The sequence below is a fragment of the Aristolochia californica genome, unplaced genomic scaffold, assembly GCF_029961685.1.
Source record: "Aristolochia californica isolate CCGP_79_NKW_82.1479 unplaced genomic scaffold, dmAriCali1.0.hap1 SCAF_89, whole genome shotgun sequence".
Classification (NCBI taxonomy): Eukaryota; Viridiplantae; Streptophyta; class Magnoliopsida; order Piperales; family Aristolochiaceae; genus Aristolochia; species Aristolochia californica.
In genome coordinates, this window is record NW_027182289.1 from 1 (window position 1) to 22,703 (window position 22,703).

Genomic DNA, 22,703 nt, shown 5'->3' on the forward strand with positions numbered 1-22,703 from the left:
AATCCCTTCCCCGGCTTCACTCTCCCCCACGTTCTTTTCCACATTCCTACATCAAATAAAATAGAAAATTAAAATCCAACTCACGCAAAAATCGAGATATATAAAAAATTTTGACAATGAGCGCCATTAAACAATAAAACTGAACCGAACTGCATTCATGACGGGTTAAACAAATCAAAATCATACTTTTTTTTTTTTTCCTTTTTCCTCCTGCTCTTCTACCCGAACGATTCGAACCCTTAAAAAACATAAAACAAACTGTATGTGCAAAAACGTGTTTCGCCGCCCCTAACCGCGGCCTTGTGAGGGGCAAATTAGCAGGCAGCACAGGAACAAAGGGCAAAAAAAAAAAAAGGGGTGCAACACGAGGACTTCCCAGGAGGTCACCCATCCTAGTACTACTCTCGCCCAAGCGCGCTTAACTTCGGAGTTCTGATGGGATCCGGTGCATTAGTGCTGGTATGATCGCACCCGTTTCTGTTACCCTCTCCATCCTACCAATCCCTTCCCCGGCTTCACTCTCCCCCACGTTCTTTTCCACATTCCTACATCAAATAAAATAGAAAATTAAAATCCAACTCACGCAAAAATCGAGATATATAAAAAATTTTGACAATGAGCGCCATTAAACAATAAAACTGAACCGAACTGCATTCATGACGGGTTAAACAAATCAAAATCATACTTTTTTTTTTTTTCCTTTTTCCTCCTGCTCTTCTACCCGAACGATTCGAACCCTTAAAAAACATAAAACAAACTGTATGTGCAAAAACGTGTTTCGCCGCCCCTAACCGCGGCCTTGTGAGGGGCAAATTAGCAGGCAGCACAGGAACAAAGGGCAAAAAAAAAAAAAGGGGTGCAACACGAGGACTTCCCAGGAGGTCACCCATCCTAGTACTACTCTCGCCCAAGCGCGCTTAACTTCGGAGTTCTGATGGGATCCGGTGCATTAGTGCTGGTATGATCGCACCCGTTTCTGTTACCCTCTCCATCCTACCAATCCCTTCCCCGGCTTCACTCTCCCCCACGTTCTTTTCCACATTCCTACATCAAATAAAATAGAAAATTAAAATCCAACTCACGCAAAAATCGAGATATATAAAAAATTTTGACAATGAGCGCCATTAAACAATAAAACTGAACCGAACTGCATTCATGACGGGTTAAACAAATCAAAATCATACTTTTTTTTTTTTTTCCTTTTTCCTCCTGCTCTTCTACCCGAACGATTCGAACCCTTAAAAAACATAAAACAAACTGTATGTGCAAAAACGTGTTTCGCCGCCCCTAACCGCGGCCTTGTGAGGGGCAAATTAGCAGGCAGCACAGGAACAAAGGGCAAAAAAAAAAAAAGGGGTGCAACACGAGGACTTCCCAGGAGGTCACCCATCCTAGTACTACTCTCGCCCAAGCGCGCTTAACTTCGGAGTTCTGATGGGATCCGGTGCATTAGTGCTGGTATGATCGCACCCGTTTCTGTTACCCTCTCCATCCTACCAATCCCTTCCCCGGCTTCACTCTCCCCCACGTTCTTTTCCACATTCCTACATCAAATAAAATAGAAAATTAAAATCCAACTCACGCAAAAATCGAGATATATAAAAAATTTTGACAATGAGCGCCATTAAACAATAAAACTGAACCGAACTGCATTCATGACGGGTTAAACAAATCAAAATCATACTTTTTTTTTTTTTCCTTTTTCCTCCTGCTCTTCTACCCGAACGATTCGAACCCTTAAAAAACATAAAACAAACTGTATGTGCAAAAACGTGTTTCGCCGCCCCTAACCGCGGCCTTGTGAGGGGCAAATTAGCAGGCAGCACAGGAACAAAGGGCAAAAAAAAAAAAAGGGGTGCAACACGAGGACTTCCCAGGAGGTCACCCATCCTAGTACTACTCTCGCCCAAGCGCGCTTAACTTCGGAGTTCTGATGGGATCCGGTGCATTAGTGCTGGTATGATCGCACCCGTTTCTGTTACCCTCTCCATCCTACCAATCCCTTCCCCGGCTTCACTCTCCCCCACGTTCTTTTCCACATTCCTACATCAAATAAAATAGAAAATTAAAATCCAACTCACGCAAAAATCGAGATATATAAAAAATTTTGACAATGAGCGCCATTAAACAATAAAACTGAACCGAACTGCATTCATGACGGGTTAAACAAATCAAAATCATACTTTTTTTTTTTTTCCTTTTTCCTCCTGCTCTTCTACCCGAACGATTCGAACCCTTAAAAAACATAAAACAAACTGTATGTGCAAAAACGTGTTTCGCCGCCCCTAACCGCGGCCTTGTGAGGGGCAAATTAGCAGGCAGCACAGGAACAAAGGGCAAAAAAAAAAAAAGGGGTGCAACACGAGGACTTCCCAGGAGGTCACCCATCCTAGTACTACTCTCGCCCAAGCGCGCTTAACTTCGGAGTTCTGATGGGATCCGGTGCATTAGTGCTGGTATGATCGCACCCGTTTCTGTTACCCTCTCCATCCTACCAATCCCTTCCCCGGCTTCACTCTCCCCCACGTTCTTTTCCACATTCCTACATCAAATAAAATAGAAAATTAAAATCCAACTCACGCAAAAATCGAGATATATAAAAAATTTTGACAATGAGCGCCATTAAACAATAAAACTGAACCGAACTGCATTCATGACGGGTTAAACAAATCAAAATCATACTTTTTTTTTTTTTCCTTTTTCCTCCTGCTCTTCTACGAACGATTCGAACCCTTAAAAAACATAAAACAAACTGTATGTGCAAAAACGTGTTTCGCCGCCCCTAACCGCGGCCTTGTGAGGGGCAAATTAGCAGGCAGCACAGGAACAAAGGGCAAAAAAAAAAAAAAGGGGTGCAACACGAGGACTTCCCAGGAGGTCACCCATCCTAGTACTACTCTCGCCCAAGCGCGCTTAACTTCGGAGTTCTGATGGGATCCGGTGCATTAGTGCTGGTATGATCGCACCCGTTTCTGTTACCCTCTCCATCCTACCAATCCCTTCCCCGGCTTCACTCTCCCCCACGTTCTTTTCCACATTCCTACATCAAATAAAATAGAAAATTAAAATCCAACTCACGCAAAAATCGAGATATATAAAAAATTTTGACAATGAGCGCCATTAAACAATAAAACTGAACCGAACTGCATTCATGACGGGTTAAACAAATCAAAATCATACTTTTTTTTTTTTTCCTTTTTCCTCCTGCTCTTCTACCCGAACGATTCGAACCCTTAAAAAACATAAAACAAACTGTATGTGCAAAAACGTGTTTCGCCGCCCCTAACCGCGGCCTTGTGAGGGGCAAATTAGCAGGCAGCACAGGAACAAAGGGCAAAAAAAAAAAAAAGGGGTGCAACACGAGGACTTCCCAGGAGGTCACCCATCCTAGTACTACTCTCGCCCAAGCGCGCTTAACTTCGGAGTTCTGATGGGATCCGGTGCATTAGTGCTGGTATGATCGCACCCGTTTCTGTTACCCTCTCCATCCTACCAATCCCTTCCCCGGCTTCACTCTCCCCCACGTTCTTTTCCACATTCCTACATCAAATAAAATAGAAAATTAAAATCCAACTCACGCAAAAATCGAGATATATAAAAAATTTTGACAATGAGCGCCATTAAACAATAAAACTGAACCGAACTGCATTCATGACGGGTTAAACAAATCAAAATCATACTTTTTTTTTTTTTCCTTTTTCCTCCTGCTCTTCTACCCGAACGATTCGAACCCTTAAAAAACATAAAACAAACTGTATGTGCAAAAACGTGTTTCGCCGCCCCTAACCGCGGCCTTGTGAGGGGCAAATTAGCAGGCAGCACAGGAACAAAGGGCAAAAAAAAAAAAAAGGGGTGCAACACGAGGACTTCCCAGGAGGTCACCCATCCTAGTACTACTCTCGCCCAAGCGCGCTTAACTTCGGAGTTCTGATGGGATCCGGTGCATTAGTGCTGGTATGATCGCACCCGTTTCTGTTACCCTCTCCATCCTACCAATCCCTTCCCCGGCTTCACTCTCCCCCACGTTCTTTTCCACATTCCTACATCAAATAAAATAGAAAATTAAAATCCAACTCACGCAAAAATCGAGATATATAAAAAATTTTGACAATGAGCGCCATTAAACAATAAAACTGAACCGAACTGCATTCATGACGGGTTAAACAAATCAAAATCATACTTTTTTTTTTTTTCCTTTTTCCTCCTGCTCTTCTACCCGAACGATTCGAACCCTTAAAAAACATAAAACAAACTGTATGTGCAAAAACGTGTTTCGCCGCCCCTAACCGCGGCCTTGTGAGGGGCAAATTAGCAGGCAGCACAGGAACAAAGGGCAAAAAAAAAAAAAAGGGGTGCAACACGAGGACTTCCCAGGAGGTCACCCATCCTAGTACTACTCTCGCCCAAGCGCGCTTAACTTCGGAGTTCTGATGGGATCCGGTGCATTAGTGCTGGTATGATCGCACCCGTTTCTGTTACCCTCTCCATCCTACCAATCCCTTCCCCGGCTTCACTCTCCCCCACGTTCTTTTCCACATTCCTACATCAAATAAAATAGAAAATTAAAATCCAACTCACGCAAAAATCGAGATATATAAAAAATTTTGACAATGAGCGCCATTAAACAATAAAACTGAACCGAACTGCATTCATGACGGGTTAAACAAATCAAAATCATACTTTTTTTTTTTTTCCTTTTTCCTCCTGCTCTTCTACCCGAACGATTCGAACCCTTAAAAAACATAAAACAAACTGTATGTGCAAAAACGTGTTTCGCCGCCCCTAACCGCGGCCTTGTGAGGGGCAAATTAGCAGGCAGCACAGGAACAAAGGGCAAAAAAAAAAAAAAGGGGTGCAACACGAGGACTTCCCAGGAGGTCACCCATCCTAGTACTACTCTCGCCCAAGCGCGCTTAACTTCGGAGTTCTGATGGGATCCGGTGCATTAGTGCTGGTATGATCGCACCCGTTTCTGTTACCCTCTCCATCCTACCAATCCCTTCCCCGGCTTCACTCTCCCCCACGTTCTTTTCCACATTCCTACATCAAATAAAATAGAAAATTAAAATCCAACTCACGCAAAAATCGAGATATATAAAAAATTTTGACAATGAGCGCCATTAAACAATAAAACTGAACCGAACTGCATTCATGACGGGTTAAACAAATCAAAATCATACTTTTTTTTTTTTTCCTTTTTCCTCCTGCTCTTCTACCCGAACGATTCGAACCCTTAAAAAACATAAAACAAACTGTATGTGCAAAAACGTGTTTCGCCGCCCCTAACCGCGGCCTTGTGAGGGGCAAATTAGCAGGCAGCACAGGAACAAAGGGCAAAAAAAAAAAAAGGGGTGCAACACGAGGACTTCCCAGGAGGTCACCCATCCTAGTACTACTCTCGCCCAAGCGCGCTTAACTTCGGAGTTCTGATGGGATCCGGTGCATTAGTGCTGGTATGATCGCACCCGTTTCTGTTACCCTCTCCATCCTACCAATCCCTTCCCCGGCTTCACTCTCCCCCACGTTCTTTTCCACATTCCTACATCAAATAAAATAGAAAATTAAAATCCAACTCACGCAAAAATCGAGATATATAAAAAATTTTGACAATGAGCGCCATTAAACAATAAAACTGAACCGAACTGCATTCATGACGGGTTAAACAAATCAAAATCATACTTTTTTTTTTTTCCTTTTTCCTCCTGCTCTTCTACCCGAACGATTCGAACCCTTAAAAAACATAAAACAAACTGTATGTGCAAAAACGTGTTTCGCCGCCCCTAACCGCGGCCTTGTGAGGGGCAAATTAGCAGGCAGCACAGGAACAAAGGGCAAAAAAAAAAAAAGGGGTGCAACACGAGGACTTCCCAGGAGGTCACCCATCCTAGTACTACTCTCGCCCAAGCGCGCTTAACTTCGGAGTTCTGATGGGATCCGGTGCATTAGTGCTGGTATGATCGCACCCGTTTCTGTTACCCTCTCCATCCTACCAATCCCTTCCCCGGCTTCACTCTCCCCACGTTCTTTTCCACATTCCTACATCAAATAAAATAGAAAATTAAAATCCAACTCACGCAAAAATCGAGATATATAAAAAATTTTGACAATGAGCGCCATTAAACAATAAAACTGAACCGAACTGCATTCATGACGGGTTAAACAAATCAAAATCATACTTTTTTTTTTTTTTCCTTTTTCCTCCTGCTCTTCTACCCGAACGATTCGAACCCTTAAAAAACATAAAACAAACTGTATGTGCAAAAACGTGTTTCGCCGCCCCTAACCGCGGCCTTGTGAGGGGCAAATTAGCAGGCAGCACAGGAACAAAGGGCAAAAAAAAAAAAAGGGGTGCAACACGAGGACTTCCCAGGAGGTCACCCATCCTAGTACTACTCTCGCCCAAGCGCGCTTAACTTCGGAGTTCTGATGGGATCCGGTGCATTAGTGCTGGTATGATCGCACCCGTTTCTGTTACCCTCTCCATCCTACCAATCCCTTCCCCGGCTTCACTCTCCCCCACGTTCTTTTCCACATTCCTACATCAAATAAAATAGAAAATTAAAATCCAACTCACGCAAAAATCGAGATATATAAAAAATTTTGACAATGAGCGCCATTAAACAATAAAACTGAACCGAACTGCATTCATGACGGGTTAAACAAATCAAAATCATACTTTTTTTTTTTTTCCTTTTTCCTCCTGCTCTTCTACCCGAACGATTCGAACCCTTAAAAAACATAAAACAAACTGTATGTGCAAAAACGTGTTTCGCCGCCCCTAACCGCGGCCTTGTGAGGGGCAAATTAGCAGGCAGCACAGGAACAAAGGGCAAAAAAAAAAAAAGGGGTGCAACACGAGGACTTCCCAGGAGGTCACCCATCCTAGTACTACTCTCGCCCAAGCGCGCTTAACTTCGGAGTTCTGATGGGATCCGGTGCATTAGTGCTGGTATGATCGCACCCGTTTCTGTTACCCTCTCCATCCTACCAATCCCTTCCCCGGCTTCACTCTCCCCCACGTTCTTTTCCACATTCCTACATCAAATAAAATAGAAAATTAAAATCCAACTCACGCAAAAATCGAGATATATAAAAAATTTTGACAATGAGCGCCATTAAACAATAAAACTGAACCGAACTGCATTCATGACGGGTTAAACAAATCAAAATCATACTTTTTTTTTTTTTCCTTTTTCCTCCTGCTCTTCTACCCGAACGATTCGAACCCTTAAAAAACATAAAACAAACTGTATGTGCAAAAACGTGTTTCGCCGCCCCTAACCGCGGCCTTGTGAGGGGCAAATTAGCAGGCAGCACAGGAACAAAGGGCAAAAAAAAAAAAAGGGGTGCAACACGAGGACTTCCCAGGAGGTCACCCATCCTAGTACTACTCTCGCCCAAGCGCGCTTAACTTCGGAGTTCTGATGGGATCCGGTGCATTAGTGCTGGTATGATCGCACCCGTTTCTGTTACCCTCTCCATCCTACCAATCCCTTCCCCGGCTTCACTCTCCCCCACGTTCTTTTCCACATTCCTACATCAAATAAAATAGAAAATTAAAATCCAACTCACGCAAAAATCGAGATATATAAAAAATTTTGACAATGAGCGCCATTAAACAATAAAACTGAACCGAACTGCATTCATGACGGGTTAAACAAATCAAAATCATACTTTTTTTTTTTTTTCCTTTTTCCTCCTGCTCTTCTACCCGAACGATTCGAACCCTTAAAAAACATAAAACAAACTGTATGTGCAAAAACGTGTTTCGCCGCCCCTAACCGCGGCCTTGTGAGGGGCAAATTAGCAGGCAGCACAGGAACAAAGGGCAAAAAAAAAAAAAGGGGTGCAACACGAGGACTTCCCAGGAGGTCACCCATCCTAGTACTACTCTCGCCCAAGCGCGCTTAACTTCGGAGTTCTGATGGGATCCGGTGCATTAGTGCTGGTATGATCGCACCCGTTTCTGTTACCCTCTCCATCCTACCAATCCCTTCCCCGGCTTCACTCTCCCCCACGTTCTTTTCCACATTCCTACATCAAATAAAATAGAAAATTAAAATCCAACTCACGCAAAAATCGAGATATATAAAAAATTTTGACAATGAGCGCCATTAAACAATAAAACTGAACCGAACTGCATTCATGACGGGTTAAACAAATCAAAATCATACTTTTTTTTTTTTTCCTTTTTCCTCCTGCTCTTCTACCCGAACGATTCGAACCCTTAAAAAACATAAAACAAACTGTATGTGCAAAAACGTGTTTCGCCGCCCCTAACCGCGGCCTTGTGAGGGGCAAATTAGCAGGCAGCACAGGAACAAAGGGCAAAAAAAAAAAAAGGGGTGCAACACGAGGACTTCCCAGGAGGTCACCCATCCTAGTACTACTCTCGCCCAAGCGCGCTTAACTTCGGAGTTCTGATGGGATCCGGTGCATTAGTGCTGGTATGATCGCACCCGTTTCTGTTACCCTCTCCATCCTACCAATCCCTTCCCCGGCTTCACTCTCCCCCACGTTCTTTTCCACATTCCTACATCAAATAAAATAGAAAATTAAAATCCAACTCACGCAAAAATCGAGATATATAAAAAATTTTGACAATGAGCGCCATTAAACAATAAAACTGAACCGAACTGCATTCATGACGGGTTAAACAAATCAAAATCATACTTTTTTTTTTTTTCCTTTTTCCTCCTGCTCTTCTACCCGAACGATTCGAACCCTTAAAAAACATAAAACAAACTGTATGTGCAAAAACGTGTTTCGCCGCCCCTAACCGCGGCCTTGTGAGGGGCAAATTAGCAGGCAGCACAGGAACAAAGGGCAAAAAAAAAAAAAGGGGTGCAACACGAGGACTTCCCAGGAGGTCACCCATCCTAGTACTACTCTCGCCCAAGCGCGCTTAACTTCGGAGTTCTGATGGGATCCGGTGCATTAGTGCTGGTATGATCGCACCCGTTTCTGTTACCCTCTCCATCCTACCAATCCCTTCCCCGGCTTCACTCTCCCCCACGTTCTTTTCCACATTCCTACATCAAATAAAATAGAAAATTAAAATCCAACTCACGCAAAAATCGAGATATATAAAAAATTTTGACAATGAGCGCCATTAAACAATAAAACTGAACCGAACTGCATTCATGACGGGTTAAACAAATCAAAATCATACTTTTTTTTTTTTTCCTTTTTCCTCCTGCTCTTCTACCCGAACGATTCGAACCCTTAAAAAACATAAAACAAACTGTATGTGCAAAAACGTGTTTCGCCGCCCCTAACCGCGGCCTTGTGAGGGGCAAATTAGCAGGCAGCACAGGAACAAAGGGCAAAAAAAAAAAAAGGGGTGCAACACGAGGACTTCCCAGGAGGTCACCCATCCTAGTACTACTCTCGCCCAAGCGCGCTTAACTTCGGAGTTCTGATGGGATCCGGTGCATTAGTGCTGGTATGATCGCACCCGTTTCTGTTACCCTCTCCATCCTACCAATCCCTTCCCCGGCTTCACTCTCCCCCACGTTCTTTTCCACATTCCTACATCAAATAAAATAGAAAATTAAAATCCAACTCACGCAAAAATCGAGATATATAAAAAATTTTGACAATGAGCGCCATTAAACAATAAAACTGAACCGAACTGCATTCATGACGGGTTAAACAAATCAAAATCATACTTTTTTTTTTTTTTCCTTTTTCCTCCTGCTCTTCTACCCGAACGATTCGAACCCTTAAAAAACATAAAACAAACTGTATGTGCAAAAACGTGTTTCGCCGCCCCTAACCGCGGCCTTGTGAGGGGCAAATTAGCAGGCAGCACAGGAACAAAGGGCAAAAAAAAAAAAAGGGGTGCAACACGAGGACTTCCCAGGAGGTCACCCATCCTAGTACTACTCTCGCCCAAGCGCGCTTAACTTCGGAGTTCTGATGGGATCCGGTGCATTAGTGCTGGTATGATCGCACCCGTTTCTGTTACCCTCTCCATCCTACCAATCCCTTCCCCGGCTTCACTCTCCCCCACGTTCTTTTCCACATTCCTACATCAAATAAAATAGAAAATTAAAATCCAACTCACGCAAAAATCGAGATATATAAAAAATTTTGACAATGAGCGCCATTAAACAATAAAACTGAACCGAACTGCATTCATGACGGGTTAAACAAATCAAAATCATACTTTTTTTTTTTTTCCTTTTTCCTCCTGCTCTTCTACCCGAACGATTCGAACCCTTAAAAAACATAAAACAAACTGTATGTGCAAAAACGTGTTTCGCCGCCCCTAACCGCGGCCTTGTGAGGGGCAAATTAGCAGGCAGCACAGGAACAAAGGGCAAAAAAAAAAAAAGGGGTGCAACACGAGGACTTCCCAGGAGGTCACCCATCCTAGTACTACTCTCGCCCAAGCGCGCTTAACTTCGGAGTTCTGATGGGATCCGGTGCATTAGTGCTGGTATGATCGCACCCGTTTCTGTTACCCTCTCCATCCTACCAATCCCTTCCCCGGCTTCACTCTCCCCCACGTTCTTTTCCACATTCCTACATCAAATAAAATAGAAAATTAAAATCCAACTCACGCAAAAATCGAGATATATAAAAAATTTTGACAATGAGCGCCATTAAACAATAAAACTGAACCGAACTGCATTCATGACGGGTTAAACAAATCAAAATCATACTTTTTTTTTTTTTCCTTTTTCCTCCTGCTCTTCTACCCGAACGATTCGAACCCTTAAAAAACATAAAACAAACTGTATGTGCAAAAACGTGTTTCGCCGCCCCTAACCGCGGCCTTGTGAGGGGCAAATTAGCAGGCAGCACAGGAACAAAGGGCAAAAAAAAAAAAAGGGGTGCAACACGAGGACTTCCCAGGAGGTCACCCATCCTAGTACTACTCTCGCCCAAGCGCGCTTAACTTCGGAGTTCTGATGGGATCCGGTGCATTAGTGCTGGTATGATCGCACCCGTTTCTGTTACCCTCTCCATCCTACCAATCCCTTCCCCGGCTTCACTCTCCCCCACGTTCTTTTCCACATTCCTACATCAAATAAAATAGAAAATTAAAATCCAACTCACGCAAAAATCGAGATATATAAAAAATTTTGACAATGAGCGCCATTAAACAATAAAACTGAACCGAACTGCATTCATGACGGGTTAAACAAATCAAAATCATACTTTTTTTTTTTTTCCTTTTTCCTCCTGCTCTTCTACCCGAACGATTCGAACCCTTAAAAAACATAAAACAAACTGTATGTGCAAAAACGTGTTTCGCCGCCCCTAACCGCGGCCTTGTGAGGGGCAAATTAGCAGGCAGCACAGGAACAAAGGGCAAAAAAAAAAAAAAGGGGTGCAACACGAGGACTTCCCAGGAGGTCACCCATCCTAGTACTACTCTCGCCCAAGCGCGCTTAACTTCGGAGTTCTGATGGGATCCGGTGCATTAGTGCTGGTATGATCGCACCCGTTTCTGTTACCCTCTCCATCCTACCAATCCCTTCCCCGGCTTCACTCTCCCCCACGTTCTTTTCCACATTCCTACATCAAATAAAATAGAAAATTAAAATCCAACTCACGCAAAAATCGAGATATATAAAAAATTTTGACAATGAGCGCCATTAAACAATAAAACTGAACCGAACTGCATTCATGACGGGTTAAACAAATCAAAATCATACTTTTTTTTTTTTTCCTTTTTCCTCCTGCTCTTCTACCCGAACGATTCGAACCCTTAAAAAACATAAAACAAACTGTATGTGCAAAAACGTGTTTCGCCGCCCCTAACCGCGGCCTTGTGAGGGGCAAATTAGCAGGCAGCACAGGAACAAAGGGCAAAAAAAAAAAAAAGGGGTGCAACACGAGGACTTCCCAGGAGGTCACCCATCCTAGTACTACTCTCGCCCAAGCGCGCTTAACTTCGGAGTTCTGATGGGATCCGGTGCATTAGTGCTGGTATGATCGCACCCGTTTCTGTTACCCTCTCCATCCTACCAATCCCTTCCCCGGCTTCACTCTCCCCCACGTTCTTTTCCACATTCCTACATCAAATAAAATAGAAAATTAAAATCCAACTCACGCAAAAATCGAGATATATAAAAAATTTTGACAATGAGCGCCATTAAACAATAAAACTGAACCGAACTGCATTCATGACGGGTTAAACAAATCAAAATCATACTTTTTTTTTTTTTCCTTTTTCCTCCTGCTCTTCTACCCGAACGATTCGAACCCTTAAAAAACATAAAACAAACTGTATGTGCAAAAACGTGTTTCGCCGCCCCTAACCGCGGCCTTGTGAGGGGCAAATTAGCAGGCAGCACAGGAACAAAGGGCAAAAAAAAAAAAAGGGGTGCAACACGAGGACTTCCCAGGAGGTCACCCATCCTAGTACTACTCTCGCCCAAGCGCGCTTAACTTCGGAGTTCTGATGGGATCCGGTGCATTAGTGCTGGTATGATCGCACCCGTTTCTGTTACCCTCTCCATCCTACCAATCCCTTCCCCGGCTTCACTCTCCCCCACGTTCTTTTCCACATTCCTACATCAAATAAAATAGAAAATTAAAATCCAACTCACGCAAAAATCGAGATATATAAAAAATTTTGACAATGAGCGCCATTAAACAATAAAACTGAACCGAACTGCATTCATGACGGGTTAAACAAATCAAAATCATACTTTTTTTTTTTTTCCTTTTTCCTCCTGCTCTTCTACCCGAACGATTCGAACCCTTAAAAAACATAAAACAAACTGTATGTGCAAAAACGTGTTTCGCCGCCCCTAACCGCGGCCTTGTGAGGGGCAAATTAGCAGGCAGCACAGGAACAAAGGGCAAAAAAAAAAAAAGGGGTGCAACACGAGGACTTCCCAGGAGGTCACCCATCCTAGTACTACTCTCGCCCAAGCGCGCTTAACTTCGGAGTTCTGATGGGATCCGGTGCATTAGTGCTGGTATGATCGCACCCGTTTCTGTTACCCTCTCCATCCTACCAATCCCTTCCCCGGCTTCACTCTCCCCCACGTTCTTTTCCACATTCCTACATCAAATAAAATAGAAAATTAAAATCCAACTCACGCAAAAATCGAGATATATAAAAAATTTTGACAATGAGCGCCATTAAACAATAAAACTGAACCGAACTGCATTCATGACGGGTTAAACAAATCAAAATCATACTTTTTTTTTTTTTCCTTTTTCCTCCTGCTCTTCTACCCGAACGATTCGAACCCTTAAAAAACATAAAACAAACTGTATGTGCAAAAACGTGTTTCGCCGCCCCTAACCGCGGCCTTGTGAGGGGCAAATTAGCAGGCAGCACAGGAACAAAGGGCAAAAAAAAAAAAAGGGGTGCAACACGAGGACTTCCCAGGAGGTCACCCATCCTAGTACTACTCTCGCCCAAGCGCGCTTAACTTCGGAGTTCTGATGGGATCCGGTGCATTAGTGCTGGTATGATCGCACCCGTTTCTGTTACCCTCTCCATCCTACCAATCCCTTCCCCGGCTTCACTCTCCCCCACGTTCTTTTCCACATTCCTACATCAAATAAAATAGAAAATTAAAATCCAACTCACGCAAAAATCGAGATATATAAAAAATTTTGACAATGAGCGCCATTAAACAATAAAACTGAACCGAACTGCATTCATGACGGGTTAAACAAATCAAAATCATACTTTTTTTTTTTTTCCTTTTTCCTCCTGCTCTTCTACCCGAACGATTCGAACCCTTAAAAAACATAAAACAAACTGTATGTGCAAAAACGTGTTTCGCCGCCCCTAACCGCGGCCTTGTGAGGGGCAAATTAGCAGGCAGCACAGGAACAAAGGGCAAAAAAAAAAAAAGGGGTGCAACACGAGGACTTCCCAGGAGGTCACCCATCCTAGTACTACTCTCGCCCAAGCGCGCTTAACTTCGGAGTTCTGATGGGATCCGGTGCATTAGTGCTGGTATGATCGCACCCGTTTCTGTTACCCTCTCCATCCTACCAATCCCTTCCCCGGCTTCACTCTCCCCCACGTTCTTTTCCACATTCCTACATCAAATAAAATAGAAAATTAAAATCCAACTCACGCAAAAATCGAGATATATAAAAAATTTTGACAATGAGCGCCATTAAACAATAAAACTGAACCGAACTGCATTCATGACGGGTTAAACAAATCAAAATCATACTTTTTTTTTTTTTCCTTTTTCCTCCTGCTCTTCTACCCGAACGATTCGAACCCTTAAAAAACATAAAACAAACTGTATGTGCAAAAACGTGTTTCGCCGCCCCTAACCGCGGCCTTGTGAGGGGCAAATTAGCAGGCAGCACAGGAACAAAGGGCAAAAAAAAAAAAAGGGGTGCAACACGAGGACTTCCCAGGAGGTCACCCATCCTAGTACTACTCTCGCCCAAGCGCGCTTAACTTCGGAGTTCTGATGGGATCCGGTGCATTAGTGCTGGTATGATCGCACCCGTTTCTGTTACCCTCTCCATCCTACCAATCCCTTCCCCGGCTTCACTCTCCCCCACGTTCTTTTCCACATTCCTACATCAAATAAAATAGAAAATTAAAATCCAACTCACGCAAAAATCGAGATATATAAAAAATTTTGACAATGAGCGCCATTAAACAATAAAACTGAACCGAACTGCATTCATGACGGGTTAAACAAATCAAAATCATACTTTTTTTTTTTTTCCTTTTTCCTCCTGCTCTTCTACCCGAACGATTCGAACCCTTAAAAAACATAAAACAAACTGTATGTGCAAAAACGTGTTTCGCCGCCCCTAACCGCGGCCTTGTGAGGGGCAAATTAGCAGGCAGCACAGGAACAAAGGGCAAAAAAAAAAAAAGGGGTGCAACACGAGGACTTCCCAGGAGGTCACCCATCCTAGTACTACTCTCGCCCAAGCGCGCTTAACTTCGGAGTTCTGATGGGATCCGGTGCATTAGTGCTGGTATGATCGCACCCGTTTCTGTTACCCTCTCCATCCTACCAATCCCTTCCCCGGCTTCACTCTCCCCCACGTTCTTTTCCACATTCCTACATCAAATAAAATAGAAAATTAAAATCCAACTCACGCAAAAATCGAGATATATAAAAAATTTTGACAATGAGCGCCATTAAACAATAAAACTGAACCGAACTGCATTCATGACGGGTTAAACAAATCAAAATCATACTTTTTTTTTTTTTTCCTTTTTCCTCCTGCTCTTCTACCCGAACGATTCGAACCCTTAAAAAACATAAAACAAACTGTATGTGCAAAAACGTGTTTCGCCGCCCCTAACCGCGGCCTTGTGAGGGGCAAATTAGCAGGCAGCACAGGAACAAAGGGCAAAAAAAAAAAAAGGGGTGCAACACGAGGACTTCCCAGGAGGTCACCCATCCTAGTACTACTCTCGCCCAAGCGCGCTTAACTTCGGAGTTCTGATGGGATCCGGTGCATTAGTGCTGGTATGATCGCACCCGTTTCTGTTACCCTCTCCATCCTACCAATCCCTTCCCCGGCTTCACTCTCCCCCACGTTCTTTTCCACATTCCTACATCAAATGAAATAGAAAATTAAAATCCAACTCACGCAAAAATCGAGATATATAAAAAATTTTGACAATGAGCGCCATTAAACAATAAAACTGAACCGAACTGCATTCATGACGGGTTAAACAAATCAAAATCATACTTTTTTTTTTTTTCCTTTTTCCTCCTGCTCTTCTACCCGAACGATTCGAACCCTTAAAAAACATAAAACAAACTGTATGTGCAAAAACGTGTTTCGCCGCCCCTAACCGCGGCCTTGTGAGGGGCAAATTAGCAGGCAGCACAGGAACAAAGGGCAAAAAAAAAAAAAGGGGTGCAACACGAGGACTTCCCAGGAGGTCACCCATCCTAGTACTACTCTCGCCCAAGCGCGCTTAACTTCGGAGTTCTGATGGGATCCGGTGCATTAGTGCTGGTATGATCGCACCCGTTTCTGTTACCCTCTCCATCCTACCAATCCCTTCCCCGGCTTCACTCTCCCCCACGTTCTTTTCCACATTCCTACATCAAATAAAATAGAAAATTAAAATCCAACTCACGCAAAAATCGAGATATATAAAAAATTTTGACAATGAGCGCCATTAAACAATAAAACTGAACCGAACTGCATTCATGACGGGTTAAACAAATCAAAATCATACTTTTTTTTTTTTTTCCTTTTTCCTCCTGCTCTTCTACCCGAACGATTCGAACCCTTAAAAAACATAAAACAAACTGTATGTGCAAAAACGTGTTTCGCCGCCCCTAACCGCGGCCTTGTGAGGGGCAAATTAGCAGGCAGCACAGGAACAAAGGGCAAAAAAAAAAAAAGGGGTGCAACACGAGGACTTCCCAGGAGGTCACCCATCCTAGTACTACTCTCGCCCAAGCGCGCTTAACTTCGGAGTTCTGATGGGATCCGGTGCATTAGTGCTGGTATGATCGCACCCGTTTCTGTTACCCTCTCCATCCTACCAATCCCTTCCCCGGCTTCACTCTCCCCCACGTTCTTTTCCACATTCCTACATCAAATAAAATAGAAAATTAAAATCCAACTCACGCAAAAATCGAGATATATAAAAAATTTTGACAATGAGCGCCATTAAACAATAAAACTGAACCGAACTGCATTCATGACGGGTTAAACAAATCAAAATCATACTTTTTTTTTTTTTCCTTTTTCCTCCTGCTCTTCTACCCGAACGATTCGAACCCTTAAAAAACATAAAACAAACTGTATGTGCAAAAACGTGTTTCGCCGCCCCTAACCGCGGCCTTGTGAGGGGCAAATTAGCAGGCAGCACAGGAACAAAGGGCAAAAAAAAAAAAAGGGGTGCAACACGAGGACTTCCCAGGAGGTCACCCATCCTAGTACTACTCTCGCCCAAGCGCGCTTAACTTCGGAGTTCTGATGGGATCCGGTGCATTAGTGCTGGTATGATCGCACCCGTTTCTGTTACCCTCTCCATCCTACCAATCCCTTCCCCGGCTTCACTCTCCCCCACGTTCTTTTCCACATTCCTACATCAAATAAAATAGAAAATTAAAATCCAACTCACGCAAAAATCGAGATATATAAAAAATTTTGACAATGAGCGCCATTAAACAATAAAACTGAACCGAACTGCATTCATGACGGGTTAAACAAATCAAAATCATACTTTTTTTTTTTTTCCTTTTTCCTCCTGCTCTTCTACCCGAACGATTCGAACCCTTAAAAAACATAAAACAAACTGTATGTGCAAAAACGTGTTTCGCCGCCCCTAACCGCGGCCTTGTGAGGGGCAAATTAGCAGGCAGCACAGGAACAAAGGGCAAAAAAAAAAAAAGGGGTGCAACACGAGGACTTCCCAGGAGGTCACCCATCCTAGTACTACTCTCGCCCAAGCGCGCTTAACTTCGGAGTTCTGATGGGATCCGGTGCATTAGTGCTGGTATGATCGCACCCGTTTCTGTTACCCTCTCCATCCTACCAATCCCTTCCCCGGCTTCACTCTCCCCCACGTTCTTTTCCACATTCCTACATCAAATAAAATAGAAAATTAAAATCCAACTCACGCAAAAATCGAGATATATAAAAAATTTTGACAATGAGCGCCATTAAACAATAAAACTGAACCGAACTGCATTCATGACGGGTTAAACAAATCAAAATCATACTTTTTTTTTTTTTTCCTTTTTCCTCCTGCTCTTCTACCCGAACGATTCGAACCCTTAAAAAACATAAAACAAACTGTATGTGCAAAAACGTGTTTCGCCGCCCCTAACCGCGGCCTTGTGAGGGGCAAATTAGCAGGCAGCACAGGAACAAAGGGCAAAAAAAAAAAAAGGGGTGCAACACGAGGACTTCCCAGGAGGTCACCCATCCTAGTACTACTCTCGCCCAAGCGCGCTTAACTTCGGAGTTCTGATGGGATCCGGTGCATTAGTGCTGGTATGATCGCACCCGTTTCTGTTACCCTCTCCATCCTACCAATCCCTTCCCCGGCTTCACTCTCCCCCACGTTCTTTTCCACATTCCTACATCAAATAAAATAGAAAATTAAAATCCAACTCACGCAAAAATCGAGATATATAAAAAATTTTGACAATGAGCGCCATTAAACAATAAAACTGAACCGAACTGCATTCATGACGGGTTAAACAAATCAAAATCATACTTTTTTTTTTTTTTCCTTTTTCCTCCTGCTCTTCTACCCGAACGATTCGAACCCTTAAAAAACATAAAACAAACTGTATGTGCAAAAACGTGTTTCGCCGCCCCTAACCGCGGCCTTGTGAGGGGCAAATTAGCAGGCAGCACAGGAACAAAGGGCAAAAAAAAAAAAAGGGGTGCAACACGAGGACTTCCCAGGAGGTCACCCATCCTAGTACTACTCTCGCCCAAGCGCGCTTAACTTCGGAGTTCTGATGGGATCCGGTGCATTAGTGCTGGTATGATCGCACCCGTTTCTGTTACCCTCTCCATCCTACCAATCCCTTCCCCGGCTTCACTCTCCCCCACGTTCTTTTCCACATTCCTACATCAAATAAAATAGAAAATTAAAATCCAACTCACGCAAAAATCGAGATATATAAAAAATTTTGACAATGAGCGCCATTAAACAATAAAACTGAACCGAACTGCATTCATGACGGGTTAAACAAATCAAAATCATACTTTTTTTTTTTTTTCCTTTTTCCTCCTGCTCTTCTACCCGAACGATTCGAACCCTTAAAAAACATAAAACAAACTGTATGTGCAAAAACGTGTTTCGCCGCCCCTAACCGCGGCCTTGTGAGGGGCAAATTAGCAGGCAGCACAGGAACAAAGGGCAAAAAAAAAAAAAGGGGTGCAACACGAGGACTTCCCAGGAGGTCACCCATCCTAGTACTACTCTCGCCCAAGCGCGCTTAACTTCGGAGTTCTGATGGGATCCGGTGCATTAGTGCTGGTATGATCGCACCCGTTTCTGTTACCCTCTCCATCCTACCAATCCCTTCCCCGGCTTCACTCTCCCCCACGTTCTTTTCCACATTCCTACATCAAATAAAATAGAAAATTAAAATCCAACTCACGCAAAAATCGAGATATATAAAAAATTTTGACAATGAGCGCCATTAAACAATAAAACTGAACCGAACTGCATTCATGACGGGTTAAACAAATCAAAATCATACTTTTTTTTTTTTTTCCTTTTTCCTCCTGCTCTTCTACCCGAACGATTCGAACCCTTAAAAAACATAAAACAAACTGTATGTGCAAAAACGTGTTTCGCCGCCCCTAACCGCGGCCTTGTGAGGGGCAAATTAGCAGGCAGCACAGGAACAAAGGGCAAAAAAAAAAAAAGGGGTGCAACACGAGGACTTCCCAGGAGGTCACCCATCCTAGTACTACTCTCGCCCAAGCGCGCTTAACTTCGGAGTTCTGATGGGATCCGGTGCATTAGTGCTGGTATGATCGCACCCGTTTCTGTTACCCTCTCCATCCTACCAATCCCTTCCCCGGCTTCACTCTCCCCCACGTTCTTTTCCACATTCCTACATCAAATAAAATAGAAAATTAAAATCCAACTCACGCAAAAATCGAGATATATAAAAAATTTTGACAATGAGCGCCATTAAACAATAAAACTGAACCGAACTGCATTCATGACGGGTTAAACAAATCAAAATCATACTTTTTTTTTTTTTTCCTTTTTCCTCCTGCTCTTCTACCCGAACGATTCGAACCCTTAAAAAACATAAAACAAACTGTATGTGCAAAAACGTGTTTCGCCGCCCCTAACCGCGGCCTTGTGAGGGGCAAATTAGCAGGCAGCACAGGAACAAAGGGCAAAAAAAAAAAAAGGGGTGCAACACGAGGACTTCCCAGGAGGTCACCCATCCTAGTACTACTCTCGCCCAAGCGCGCTTAACTTCGGAGTTCTGATGGGATCCGGTGCATTAGTGCTGGTATGATCGCACCCGTTTCTGTTACCCTCTCCATCCTACCAATCCCTTCCCCGGCTTCACTCTCCCCCACGTTCTTTTCCACATTCCTACATCAAATAAAATAGAAAATTAAAATCCAACTCACGCAAAAATCGAGATATATAAAAAATTTTGACAATGAGCGCCATTAAACAATAAAACTGAACCGAACTGCATTCATGACGGGTTAAACAAATCAAAATCATACTTTTTTTTTTTTTCCTTTTTCCTCCTGCTCTTCTACCCGAACGATTCGAACCCTTAAAAAACATAAAACAAACTGTATGTGCAAAAACGTGTTTCGCCGCCCCTAACCGCGGCCTTGTGAGGGGCAAATTAGCAGGCAGCACAGGAACAAAGGGCAAAAAAAAAAAAAGGGGTGCAACACGAGGACTTCCCAGGAGGTCACCCATCCTAGTACTACTCTCGCCCAAGCGCGCTTAACTTCGGAGTTCTGATGGGATCCGGTGCATTAGTGCTGGTATGATCGCACCCGTTTCTGTTACCCTCTCCATCCTACCAATCCCTTCCCCGGCTTCACTCTCCCCCACGTTCTTTTCCACATTCCTACATCAAATAAAATAGAAAATTAAAATCCAACTCACGCAAAAATCGAGATATATAAAAAATTTTGACAATGAGCGCCATTAAACAATAAAACTGAACCGAACTGCATTCATGACGGGTTAAACAAATCAAAATCATACTTTTTTTTTTTTTTCCTTTTTCCTCCTGCTCTTCTACCCGAACGATTCGAACCCTTAAAAAACATAAAACAAACTGTATGTGCAAAAACGTGTTTCGCCGCCCCTAACCGCGGCCTTGTGAGGGGCAAATTAGCAGGCAGCACAGGAACAAAGGGCAAAAAAAAAAAAAGGGGTGCAACACGAGGACTTCCCAGGAGGTCACCCATCCTAGTACTACTCTCGCCCAAGCGCGCTTAACTTCGGAGTTCTGATGGGATCCGGTGCATTAGTGCTGGTATGATCGCACCCGTTTCTGTTACCCTCTCCATCCTACCAATCCCTTCCCCGGCTTCACTCTCCCCCACGTTCTTTTCCACATTCCTACATCAAATAAAATAGAAAATTAAAATCCAACTCACGCAAAAATCGAGATATATAAAAAATTTTGACAATGAGCGCCATTAAACAATAAAACTGAACCGAACTGCATTCATGACGGGTTAAACAAATCAAAATCATACTTTTTTTTTTTTTTCCTTTTTCCTCCTGCTCTTCTACCCGAACGATTCGAACCCTTAAAAAACATAAAACAAACTGTATGTGCAAAAACGTGTTTCGCCGCCCCTAACCGCGGCCTTGTGAGGGGCAAATTAGCAGGCAGCACAGGAACAAAGGGCAAAAAAAAAAAAAGGGGTGCAACACGAGGACTTCCCAGGAGGTCACCCATCCTAGTACTACTCTCGCCCAAGCGCGCTTAACTTCGGAGTTCTGATGGGATCCGGTGCATTAGTGCTGGTATGATCGCACCCGTTTCTGTTACCCTCTCCATCCTACCAATCCCTTCCCCGGCTTCACTCTCCCCCACGTTCTTTTCCACATTCCTACATCAAATAAAATAGAAAATTAAAATCCAACTCACGCAAAAATCGAGATATATAAAAAATTTTGACAATGAGCGCCATTAAACAATAAAACTGAACCGAACTGCATTCATGACGGGTTAAACAAATCAAAATCATACTTTTTTTTTTTTTTCCTTTTTCCTCCTGCTCTTCTACCCGAACGATTCGAACCCTTAAAAAACATAAAACAAACTGTATGTGCAAAAACGTGTTTCGCCGCCCCTAACCGCGGCCTTGTGAGGGGCAAATTAGCAGGCAGCACAGGAACAAAGGGCAAAAAAAAAAAAAGGGGTGCAACACGAGGACTTCCCAGGAGGTCACCCATCCTAGTACTACTCTCGCCCAAGCGCGCTTAACTTCGGAGTTCTGATGGGATCCGGTGCATTAGTGCTGGTATGATCGCACCCGTTTCTGTTACCCTCTCCATCCTACCAATCCCTTCCCCGGCTTCACTCTCCCCCACGTTCTTTTCCACATTCCTACATCAAATAAAATAGAAAATTAAAATCCAACTCACGCAAAAATCGAGATATATAAAAAATTTTGACAATGAGCGCCATTAAACAATAAAACTGAACCGAACTGCATTCATGACGGGTTAAACAAATCAAAATCATACTTTTTTTTTTTTTCCTTTTTCCTCCTGCTCTTCTACCCGAACGATTCGAACCCTTAAAAAACATAAAACAAACTGTATGTGCAAAAACGTGTTTCGCCGCCCCTAACCGCGGCCTTGTGAGGGGCAAATTAGCAGGCAGCACAGGAACAAAGGGCAAAAAAAAAAAAAGGGGTGCAACACGAGGACTTCCCAGGAGGTCACCCATCCTAGTACTACTCTCGCCCAAGCGCGCTTAACTTCGGAGTTCTGATGGGATCCGGTGCATTAGTGCTGGTATGATCGCACCCGTTTCTGTTACCCTCTCCATCCTACCAATCCCTTCCCCGGCTTCACTCTCCCCCACGTTCTTTTCCACATTCCTACATCAAATAAAATAGAAAATTAAAATCCAACTCACGCAAAAATCGAGATATATAAAAAATTTTGACAATGAGCGCCATTAAACAATAAAACTGAACCGAACTGCATTCATGACGGGTTAAACAAATCAAAATCATACTTTTTTTTTTTTTCCTTTTTCCTCCTGCTCTTCTACCCGAACGAT

The 22,703-nt window shown here is 43.4% G+C and overlaps 45 non-coding genes across 45 annotated transcripts; all 45 read right to left on the bottom strand.

Annotated features, from left to right (window-relative positions):
• Positions 1 to 354: 354 nt before the first annotated feature.
• LOC137939830 (5S ribosomal RNA) lies at positions 355 to 473 on the bottom strand. Its single transcript, XR_011110136.1, has one exon. It is a non-coding gene; the product is annotated as a 5S ribosomal RNA (ribosomal RNA).
• A 380-nt stretch (positions 474 to 853) lies between these two features.
• Positions 854 to 972, bottom strand: LOC137939946 (5S ribosomal RNA). The gene has a single exon (XR_011110248.1). It is a non-coding gene; the product is annotated as a 5S ribosomal RNA (ribosomal RNA).
• A 381-nt stretch (positions 973 to 1,353) lies between these two features.
• On the bottom strand, positions 1,354 to 1,472 carry LOC137939967 (5S ribosomal RNA). Its single transcript, XR_011110268.1, has one exon. It is a non-coding gene; the product is annotated as a 5S ribosomal RNA (ribosomal RNA).
• A 380-nt stretch (positions 1,473 to 1,852) lies between these two features.
• Positions 1,853 to 1,971, bottom strand: LOC137939979 (5S ribosomal RNA). Its single transcript, XR_011110279.1, has one exon. It is a non-coding gene; the product is annotated as a 5S ribosomal RNA (ribosomal RNA).
• A 380-nt stretch (positions 1,972 to 2,351) lies between these two features.
• LOC137939990 (5S ribosomal RNA) lies at positions 2,352 to 2,470 on the bottom strand. Its single transcript, XR_011110290.1, has one exon. It is a non-coding gene; the product is annotated as a 5S ribosomal RNA (ribosomal RNA).
• Positions 2,471 to 2,849: 379 nt separating this feature from the next.
• Positions 2,850 to 2,968, bottom strand: LOC137939836 (5S ribosomal RNA). The gene has a single exon (XR_011110142.1). It is a non-coding gene; the product is annotated as a 5S ribosomal RNA (ribosomal RNA).
• A 381-nt stretch (positions 2,969 to 3,349) lies between these two features.
• LOC137939848 (5S ribosomal RNA) lies at positions 3,350 to 3,468 on the bottom strand. The gene has a single exon (XR_011110153.1). It is a non-coding gene; the product is annotated as a 5S ribosomal RNA (ribosomal RNA).
• Positions 3,469 to 3,849: 381 nt separating this feature from the next.
• LOC137939860 (5S ribosomal RNA) lies at positions 3,850 to 3,968 on the bottom strand. The gene has a single exon (XR_011110164.1). It is a non-coding gene; the product is annotated as a 5S ribosomal RNA (ribosomal RNA).
• A 381-nt stretch (positions 3,969 to 4,349) lies between these two features.
• Positions 4,350 to 4,468, bottom strand: LOC137939872 (5S ribosomal RNA). Its single transcript, XR_011110175.1, has one exon. It is a non-coding gene; the product is annotated as a 5S ribosomal RNA (ribosomal RNA).
• A 381-nt stretch (positions 4,469 to 4,849) lies between these two features.
• LOC137939883 (5S ribosomal RNA) lies at positions 4,850 to 4,968 on the bottom strand. Its single transcript, XR_011110186.1, has one exon. It is a non-coding gene; the product is annotated as a 5S ribosomal RNA (ribosomal RNA).
• A 380-nt stretch (positions 4,969 to 5,348) lies between these two features.
• On the bottom strand, positions 5,349 to 5,467 carry LOC137939895 (5S ribosomal RNA). The gene has a single exon (XR_011110197.1). It is a non-coding gene; the product is annotated as a 5S ribosomal RNA (ribosomal RNA).
• A 379-nt stretch (positions 5,468 to 5,846) lies between these two features.
• On the bottom strand, positions 5,847 to 5,965 carry LOC137939906 (5S ribosomal RNA). Its single transcript, XR_011110209.1, has one exon. It is a non-coding gene; the product is annotated as a 5S ribosomal RNA (ribosomal RNA).
• A 380-nt stretch (positions 5,966 to 6,345) lies between these two features.
• Positions 6,346 to 6,464, bottom strand: LOC137939917 (5S ribosomal RNA). Its single transcript, XR_011110220.1, has one exon. It is a non-coding gene; the product is annotated as a 5S ribosomal RNA (ribosomal RNA).
• A 380-nt stretch (positions 6,465 to 6,844) lies between these two features.
• On the bottom strand, positions 6,845 to 6,963 carry LOC137939928 (5S ribosomal RNA). The gene has a single exon (XR_011110231.1). It is a non-coding gene; the product is annotated as a 5S ribosomal RNA (ribosomal RNA).
• A 380-nt stretch (positions 6,964 to 7,343) lies between these two features.
• LOC137939939 (5S ribosomal RNA) lies at positions 7,344 to 7,462 on the bottom strand. Its single transcript, XR_011110242.1, has one exon. It is a non-coding gene; the product is annotated as a 5S ribosomal RNA (ribosomal RNA).
• A 381-nt stretch (positions 7,463 to 7,843) lies between these two features.
• Positions 7,844 to 7,962, bottom strand: LOC137939953 (5S ribosomal RNA). The gene has a single exon (XR_011110254.1). It is a non-coding gene; the product is annotated as a 5S ribosomal RNA (ribosomal RNA).
• A 380-nt stretch (positions 7,963 to 8,342) lies between these two features.
• LOC137939958 (5S ribosomal RNA) lies at positions 8,343 to 8,461 on the bottom strand. The gene has a single exon (XR_011110259.1). It is a non-coding gene; the product is annotated as a 5S ribosomal RNA (ribosomal RNA).
• Positions 8,462 to 8,841: 380 nt separating this feature from the next.
• Positions 8,842 to 8,960, bottom strand: LOC137939959 (5S ribosomal RNA). The gene has a single exon (XR_011110260.1). It is a non-coding gene; the product is annotated as a 5S ribosomal RNA (ribosomal RNA).
• A 380-nt stretch (positions 8,961 to 9,340) lies between these two features.
• LOC137939960 (5S ribosomal RNA) lies at positions 9,341 to 9,459 on the bottom strand. Its single transcript, XR_011110261.1, has one exon. It is a non-coding gene; the product is annotated as a 5S ribosomal RNA (ribosomal RNA).
• A 381-nt stretch (positions 9,460 to 9,840) lies between these two features.
• On the bottom strand, positions 9,841 to 9,959 carry LOC137939961 (5S ribosomal RNA). Its single transcript, XR_011110262.1, has one exon. It is a non-coding gene; the product is annotated as a 5S ribosomal RNA (ribosomal RNA).
• A 380-nt stretch (positions 9,960 to 10,339) lies between these two features.
• LOC137939962 (5S ribosomal RNA) lies at positions 10,340 to 10,458 on the bottom strand. The gene has a single exon (XR_011110263.1). It is a non-coding gene; the product is annotated as a 5S ribosomal RNA (ribosomal RNA).
• Positions 10,459 to 10,838: 380 nt separating this feature from the next.
• LOC137939963 (5S ribosomal RNA) lies at positions 10,839 to 10,957 on the bottom strand. Its single transcript, XR_011110264.1, has one exon. It is a non-coding gene; the product is annotated as a 5S ribosomal RNA (ribosomal RNA).
• A 381-nt stretch (positions 10,958 to 11,338) lies between these two features.
• LOC137939964 (5S ribosomal RNA) lies at positions 11,339 to 11,457 on the bottom strand. Its single transcript, XR_011110265.1, has one exon. It is a non-coding gene; the product is annotated as a 5S ribosomal RNA (ribosomal RNA).
• A 381-nt stretch (positions 11,458 to 11,838) lies between these two features.
• On the bottom strand, positions 11,839 to 11,957 carry LOC137939965 (5S ribosomal RNA). Its single transcript, XR_011110266.1, has one exon. It is a non-coding gene; the product is annotated as a 5S ribosomal RNA (ribosomal RNA).
• A 380-nt stretch (positions 11,958 to 12,337) lies between these two features.
• LOC137939966 (5S ribosomal RNA) lies at positions 12,338 to 12,456 on the bottom strand. Its single transcript, XR_011110267.1, has one exon. It is a non-coding gene; the product is annotated as a 5S ribosomal RNA (ribosomal RNA).
• A 380-nt stretch (positions 12,457 to 12,836) lies between these two features.
• On the bottom strand, positions 12,837 to 12,955 carry LOC137939968 (5S ribosomal RNA). Its single transcript, XR_011110269.1, has one exon. It is a non-coding gene; the product is annotated as a 5S ribosomal RNA (ribosomal RNA).
• A 380-nt stretch (positions 12,956 to 13,335) lies between these two features.
• Positions 13,336 to 13,454, bottom strand: LOC137939969 (5S ribosomal RNA). The gene has a single exon (XR_011110270.1). It is a non-coding gene; the product is annotated as a 5S ribosomal RNA (ribosomal RNA).
• A 380-nt stretch (positions 13,455 to 13,834) lies between these two features.
• On the bottom strand, positions 13,835 to 13,953 carry LOC137939970 (5S ribosomal RNA). Its single transcript, XR_011110271.1, has one exon. It is a non-coding gene; the product is annotated as a 5S ribosomal RNA (ribosomal RNA).
• Positions 13,954 to 14,333: 380 nt separating this feature from the next.
• Positions 14,334 to 14,452, bottom strand: LOC137939971 (5S ribosomal RNA). Its single transcript, XR_011110272.1, has one exon. It is a non-coding gene; the product is annotated as a 5S ribosomal RNA (ribosomal RNA).
• A 380-nt stretch (positions 14,453 to 14,832) lies between these two features.
• LOC137939972 (5S ribosomal RNA) lies at positions 14,833 to 14,951 on the bottom strand. The gene has a single exon (XR_011110273.1). It is a non-coding gene; the product is annotated as a 5S ribosomal RNA (ribosomal RNA).
• Positions 14,952 to 15,332: 381 nt separating this feature from the next.
• LOC137939973 (5S ribosomal RNA) lies at positions 15,333 to 15,451 on the bottom strand. Its single transcript, XR_011110274.1, has one exon. It is a non-coding gene; the product is annotated as a 5S ribosomal RNA (ribosomal RNA).
• Positions 15,452 to 15,831: 380 nt separating this feature from the next.
• On the bottom strand, positions 15,832 to 15,950 carry LOC137939975 (5S ribosomal RNA). The gene has a single exon (XR_011110275.1). It is a non-coding gene; the product is annotated as a 5S ribosomal RNA (ribosomal RNA).
• A 381-nt stretch (positions 15,951 to 16,331) lies between these two features.
• On the bottom strand, positions 16,332 to 16,450 carry LOC137939976 (5S ribosomal RNA). The gene has a single exon (XR_011110276.1). It is a non-coding gene; the product is annotated as a 5S ribosomal RNA (ribosomal RNA).
• A 380-nt stretch (positions 16,451 to 16,830) lies between these two features.
• Positions 16,831 to 16,949, bottom strand: LOC137939977 (5S ribosomal RNA). The gene has a single exon (XR_011110277.1). It is a non-coding gene; the product is annotated as a 5S ribosomal RNA (ribosomal RNA).
• A 380-nt stretch (positions 16,950 to 17,329) lies between these two features.
• LOC137939978 (5S ribosomal RNA) lies at positions 17,330 to 17,448 on the bottom strand. Its single transcript, XR_011110278.1, has one exon. It is a non-coding gene; the product is annotated as a 5S ribosomal RNA (ribosomal RNA).
• Positions 17,449 to 17,829: 381 nt separating this feature from the next.
• On the bottom strand, positions 17,830 to 17,948 carry LOC137939980 (5S ribosomal RNA). The gene has a single exon (XR_011110280.1). It is a non-coding gene; the product is annotated as a 5S ribosomal RNA (ribosomal RNA).
• A 381-nt stretch (positions 17,949 to 18,329) lies between these two features.
• Positions 18,330 to 18,448, bottom strand: LOC137939981 (5S ribosomal RNA). Its single transcript, XR_011110281.1, has one exon. It is a non-coding gene; the product is annotated as a 5S ribosomal RNA (ribosomal RNA).
• A 381-nt stretch (positions 18,449 to 18,829) lies between these two features.
• On the bottom strand, positions 18,830 to 18,948 carry LOC137939982 (5S ribosomal RNA). The gene has a single exon (XR_011110282.1). It is a non-coding gene; the product is annotated as a 5S ribosomal RNA (ribosomal RNA).
• A 381-nt stretch (positions 18,949 to 19,329) lies between these two features.
• LOC137939983 (5S ribosomal RNA) lies at positions 19,330 to 19,448 on the bottom strand. Its single transcript, XR_011110283.1, has one exon. It is a non-coding gene; the product is annotated as a 5S ribosomal RNA (ribosomal RNA).
• Positions 19,449 to 19,829: 381 nt separating this feature from the next.
• On the bottom strand, positions 19,830 to 19,948 carry LOC137939984 (5S ribosomal RNA). Its single transcript, XR_011110284.1, has one exon. It is a non-coding gene; the product is annotated as a 5S ribosomal RNA (ribosomal RNA).
• A 380-nt stretch (positions 19,949 to 20,328) lies between these two features.
• LOC137939985 (5S ribosomal RNA) lies at positions 20,329 to 20,447 on the bottom strand. The gene has a single exon (XR_011110285.1). It is a non-coding gene; the product is annotated as a 5S ribosomal RNA (ribosomal RNA).
• Positions 20,448 to 20,828: 381 nt separating this feature from the next.
• LOC137939986 (5S ribosomal RNA) lies at positions 20,829 to 20,947 on the bottom strand. Its single transcript, XR_011110286.1, has one exon. It is a non-coding gene; the product is annotated as a 5S ribosomal RNA (ribosomal RNA).
• A 381-nt stretch (positions 20,948 to 21,328) lies between these two features.
• LOC137939987 (5S ribosomal RNA) lies at positions 21,329 to 21,447 on the bottom strand. The gene has a single exon (XR_011110287.1). It is a non-coding gene; the product is annotated as a 5S ribosomal RNA (ribosomal RNA).
• Positions 21,448 to 21,828: 381 nt separating this feature from the next.
• LOC137939988 (5S ribosomal RNA) lies at positions 21,829 to 21,947 on the bottom strand. The gene has a single exon (XR_011110288.1). It is a non-coding gene; the product is annotated as a 5S ribosomal RNA (ribosomal RNA).
• Positions 21,948 to 22,327: 380 nt separating this feature from the next.
• Positions 22,328 to 22,446, bottom strand: LOC137939989 (5S ribosomal RNA). Its single transcript, XR_011110289.1, has one exon. It is a non-coding gene; the product is annotated as a 5S ribosomal RNA (ribosomal RNA).
• Positions 22,447 to 22,703: the final 257 nt, after the last annotated feature.